Here is a 5,766-nt window from a genome sequence, read left to right as displayed (position 1 = left end):
CCCCGCAACGCTCATTGTTCATCCAATCGATCGGCTTTAGTTAGCAGCAGTAGCGAAGGAATTGCTCGATCGGGTTCAGTTAACAGCCATCGATCGATCGCTCGGGTTCAGTAACGCGTAGCCTGCAGTGCAATTGCTCGGGTTCAGTTAGAGCCCAACGCCTCGCTCGGGTTCAGTTAGAGCCAATGCCTCGCACACACGCGCGTACATGTATGAGAGAAATGCGCATCGCTCGGCCCCCGACCTCCCACCGTAACCATCAACTCCCCGAAATTTTCCTCCCCCTCGCTTCTACCACGGTTTTTTCCGTCATGGACGGCCCAAAGAATGTCATGCAGCTGCGTCTCCAGCCCGCCCAGGATGAAAAGCCCATTTTCTGTCATGATTTTTTGTCATAGAAGTAGGAGCCCACCACATCTATGATGATACCGGGTTTTGTCACAATTATCGTCATAAAAGTGTCATATGTATGACAGAAAAAAATATCGTTCGGCCCAAAATGTCATGGATGTGTCTTTTTTTTGTAGTGAAAGCTTGCATTGACGTAACCATTTACGACTAGCTCTTTGTCACCTCAATAAACGAGAAACATATCCTTTGTCCTTTTCAGGTATTTCAGGATATTCTTGATCGCTATCCAGTGATCCACTCCTGGATTACTTTGGAACCTCCCTGCTAAACTTATTGCTAAGCATACATTATGTCTGGTACACAGCATTGCATACATGATAGAGCCTATGGCTGAAGCATAGGGAACATCTTTCATTTTCTCTCTATCTTCTGTTGTGGTCGGGCATTGAGTCTGACTCAACTTCACACCTTGTAATACAGGCAAGAACCCTTTCTTTGCTTGATCCATTTTGAACTTTTTCAAAACTTTATCAAGGTATGTGCTTTGTGAAGTCCAATTAAGCGTCTTGATCTATCTCTATAGATCTTGATGCCCAATATATAAGCAGCTTCACCGAGGTCTTTCATTCAAAAACTTTTATTCACGTATCCTCTTATGCTATCCAGAAATTCTATATCATTTCCAATCAACAATATGTCGTCTACATATAATATCAGAAATGCTACAGAGCTCCCACTCACTTTCTTGTAAATACAGGCTTCTCCAAAAGTCTGTATAAAACCATATGCTTTGATCACACTATCAAAATGTTTATTCCAACTCCGAGAGGCTTGCACCAGTCCATAAATGGATCGCTGGAGCTTGCACACTTTGTTAGCACCTTTTGGATCAACAAAACCTTCAGGTTGCATCATATACAACTCTTCTTCTAGAAATCCATTCAGGAATGCAGTTTTGACATCCATTTGCCATATTTCATAATCATAAAATGCGGCAATTGCTAACATGATTCGGACAGACTTAAGCATCGCTACGGGTGAGAAAGTCTCATCGTAGTCAACCCCTTGAACTTGTCGAAAACCTTTCGCAACAAGTCGAGCTTTGTAGACACTAACATTACCATCAGCGTCAGTCTTCTTCTTGAAGATCCATTTATTCTTGATGGCTTGCCGATCATCAGGCAAGTCAAACAAAGTCCATACTTTGTTCTCATACATGGATCCCATCTCAGATTTCATGGTCTCAAGCCATTTTGCGGAATCTGGGCTCATCATCGCTTCCTCATAGTTTGTAGGTTCGCCATGGTCAAGTAACATAACCTCCAAAATAGGATTACCGTACCACTCTGGTGCGGATCTTACTCTAATTGACCTACGAGGTTCGGTAGTAACTTGATCTAAAGTTTCATGATCAATATCGTTAGCTTCCTCACTAATCGGTGTAGTTGTCACAAGAACCGGTTTCTGTGATGAACTACTTTCCAATAAGGGAGCAGGTATAGTTACCTCATCAAGTTCTACTTTCCTCCCACTCACTTCTTTCGAGAGAAATTCCTTCTCTAGAAAAGATCTGAATTTAGCAACAAAAGTCTTGCCTTCAGATTTGTGATAGAAGGTGTACCCAATAGTATCCTTTGGGTATCCTATGAAGAAACATTTCTCCGATTTGGGTTCGAGCTTATCTGGTTTAAGTTTCTTCACATAAGCATCGCAGCCCCAAACTTTAAGAAATGACAACTTTGGTTTCTTGCCAAACCACAGTTCATAAGGCGTCGTCTCAACAGATTTTGATGGTGCCCTATTTAACGTGAATGCGGCCGTCTCTAAAGCATAACCCCAAAACGATAGCGATAAATCAGTAAGAGACATCACAGATCGCACCATATCTAGTAAAGTACGATTACGACGTTCGGACACACCATTATGTCATGGTGTTCCGGGTGGCGTGAGTTGCGAAACTATTCCGCATTGTTTCAAATGTAAACCAAACTCATAACTCAAATATTCTCCTCCACGATCAGATCGTAGAAACTTTATTTTCTTGTTACAATGATTTCCCACTTCACTCTGAAATTCTTTGAACTTTTCAAATGTTTCAGACTTATGTTTCATTAAGTAGATATACCCATATCTGCTCAAATCATCTGTGAAGGTGAGAAAATAATGATACCCGCCGCGAGCCTCAATGTTCATTGGACCACATACATCAGTATGTATGATTTCCAACAAATATGTTGCTCGCTCCATAGTTCCAGAGAATGGCGTTTTAGTCATCTTTCCCATGAGGCACGGTTCGCAAGTACCAAGTGATTCATAATCAAGTGATTCCAGAAGTCCATCAGTTTGGAGCTTCTTCATGCGCTTTACACCAATATGACCCAAACGGCAGTGCCACAAATAAGTTGCACTATCATTATCAAGTCTGCATCTTTTGGCTTCAACATTATGAATGTGTGTATCACTACTATCGAGATTCAATAAAAATAGACCACTCTTCAAGGGTGCATGACCATAAAAGATATTACTCATACAAATAGAACAACTTTTATTCTCTGATTTAAATGAATAACCGTCTCGCATCAAACAAGATCCAGATATAATGATCATGCTTAATGCTGGCACCAAATAACAATTATTTAGGTCTAAAACTAATCCCGAAGGTAGATGTAGAGGTAGCGTGCCGACCGCGATCACATCGACTTTGGAACCATTTCCCACGCGCATCGTCACCTCGTCCTTAGCCAATCTTCGCTTAATCTGTAGTCCCTGTTTTGAGTTGCAAATATTAGCAACAGAACCAGTATCAAATACCCAGGTACTACTGTGAGCATTAGTAAGGTACACATCAATAACATGTATATCACATATACCTTTGTTCACCTTGCCATCCTTCTTATCCGCCAAATACTTGGGGCAGCTCCGCTTTCAGTGACCAGTCTGCTTGCAGTAGAAGCACTCAGTCTCAGGCTTAGGTCCAGATTCGGGTTTCTTCTCTTGAGCAACAACTTGTTTGACGTTCTTCTTGAAGTTCCCCTTCTTCTTCCCTTTATCCTTTTTCTTGAAACTAGTGGTCTTATTGACCATCAACACTTGATGCTCCTTTTTGATTTCTACCTCCGCAGCTTTTAGCATTGCGAAGAGCTCGGGAATAGTCTTGTCCATCCCTTGCATATTATAGTTCATCAAGAAGCTCTTGTAGCTTAGTGGCAGTGATTGAAGAATTCTGTCAATGACACTCTCATCAGGAAGATTAACTCCCAGTTGAATCAAGTGATTATTATACCCAGACATTTTGAGTATATGTTCACTGACAGAACTATTCTCTTCCATCTTGCAGCTATAGAACTTATTGGAGACTTCATATCTCTCAATCCGGGCATTTGCTTGAAATATTAACTTCAACTCCTGGAACATCTCATATGCTCCATGACGTTCAAAACGTCGTTGAAGTCCTGGTTCTAAGCCGTAAAGCATGGCGCACTGAACTATCGAGTAGTCATTAGCTTTGCTCTGCCAGACGTTCTTAACGTCGTCAGTTGCATCTGCAGCAGGCCTGGCACCCAGCGGTGCTTCCAGGACGTAATTCTTCTGTGCAGCAATGAGGATAATCCTCAAGTTACGAACCTAGTCCGTGTAATTGCTACCATCATCTTTCAACTTAGCTTTCTCAAGGAACACATTAAAATTTAACGGAACAACAGCACAAGCCATCTATCTACAACAAACATAGACAAGCAGAAAACTATCAGGTACTAAGTTCATGATAAATTTAAGTTCAATTAATCATATTACTTAAGAACTCCCACTTAGATAGACATCCCTCTAATCATCTAAGTGATCATGTGATCCAAATCAACTAAACCATGTCCGATCATCACGTGAGATGGAGTAGTTTTCAATGGTGAACATCACTATGTTGATCATATCTACTATATGATTCACGGTCGACCTTTCGGTCTCAGTGTTCCGAGGCCATATCTGTATATGCTAGGCTCGTCAAGTTTAACCTGAGTATTCCGCGTGTGCAACTGTTTTGCACCCGTTGTATTTGAATGTAGAGCCTATCACACCCGATCATCATGTGGTGTCTCAGCACGAAGAACTTTTGCAATGGTGCATACTCAGGGAGAACACTTATACCTTGAAATTTAGTGAGAGATCATCTTATAATGGTACCGTCAATCAAAGAAAAATAAGATGCATAAAGGATAAACATCACATGCAATCAATATAAGTGATATGATATGGCCATCATCATCTTGTGCTTGTGATCACCATCTTCGAAGCACCATCATGATCACCATCGTCACTGGTGCGACACCTTGATCTTCATCGTAGCATCGTTTTCGTTTCGCCACCTATTGCTTCTACGACTATCGCTACCGTTTAGTGGTAAAGTAAAGCAATTACAGGGCGATTGTATTGCATACAATAAAGCGACAACCATATGGATCCTGCCAGTTGTTGATAACTCGGTTACAAAACATGATCATCTCATACAATAAAATATAGCATCACGTCTTGACCATATCACATCACAACATGCCCTGCAAAAACAAGTTAGACGTCCTCTACTTTGTTGTTGCAAGTTTTACGTGGCTGCTATGGGCTGAGAAAGAACCGTTCTTACCTACGCATCAAAACCACAATGATAGTTCGTCAAGTTAGTGTTGTTTTAACCTTCTCAAGGACCGGGCGTAGCCACACTCGGTTCAACTAAAGTTGGAGAAACTGACACCCGCCAGCCACCTATGTGCAAAGCACATCGATAGAACCAGTCTCGCGTAAGCGTACGCGTAATGTCGGTCCGGGCCGCTTCATCCAACAATACCGCCGAACCAAAGTATGACATGCTGGTAAGCAGTATGACTTGTATCACCCACAACTCACTTGTGTTCTACTCGTGCATATAACATCTACGCATAAAACCTGGCTCTGATACCACCGTTGGGGAACGTAGTAATTTCAAAAAAATCCTACGCACACGCAAGATCATGGTGATGCATAGCAACGAGAGGGGAGAGTGTTGTCCATGTACCCTCGTAGACCGAAAGCGGAAGCGTTAGCACAACGCGGTTGATGTAGTCGTACATCTTCATGGCCTGACCAATCAAGCACCGAAAGTATGGCACCTCCGAGTTCTTGCACACGTTCAGCTCGATGACGTCCCTCGAACTCTGATCCAGCCGAGTGTCGAGGGAGAGTTCCGTCAGCACGACGGCGTGGTGACGATGATGATGTTCTACCGATGCAGGGCTTTGGCTAAGCACCGCTATGATATTATCGAGGAGGACTATGGTGGAGGGGGGCACCGCACACGGCTAAGGGATCCAAGGGATCAATTGTTGTTGTGTCTAGAGGTGCCCCCTGCCCCCGTATATAAAGGAGCAAGGGGGAGGGGGCGGCCGGCCAGGA

The sequence above is a fragment of the Triticum dicoccoides genome, chromosome 2B, assembly GCF_002162155.2.
Source record: "Triticum dicoccoides isolate Atlit2015 ecotype Zavitan chromosome 2B, WEW_v2.0, whole genome shotgun sequence".
NCBI lineage: Eukaryota > Viridiplantae > Streptophyta > Magnoliopsida > Poales > Poaceae > Triticum > Triticum dicoccoides.
Note: the sequence above shows the minus strand (reverse complement) of the source record.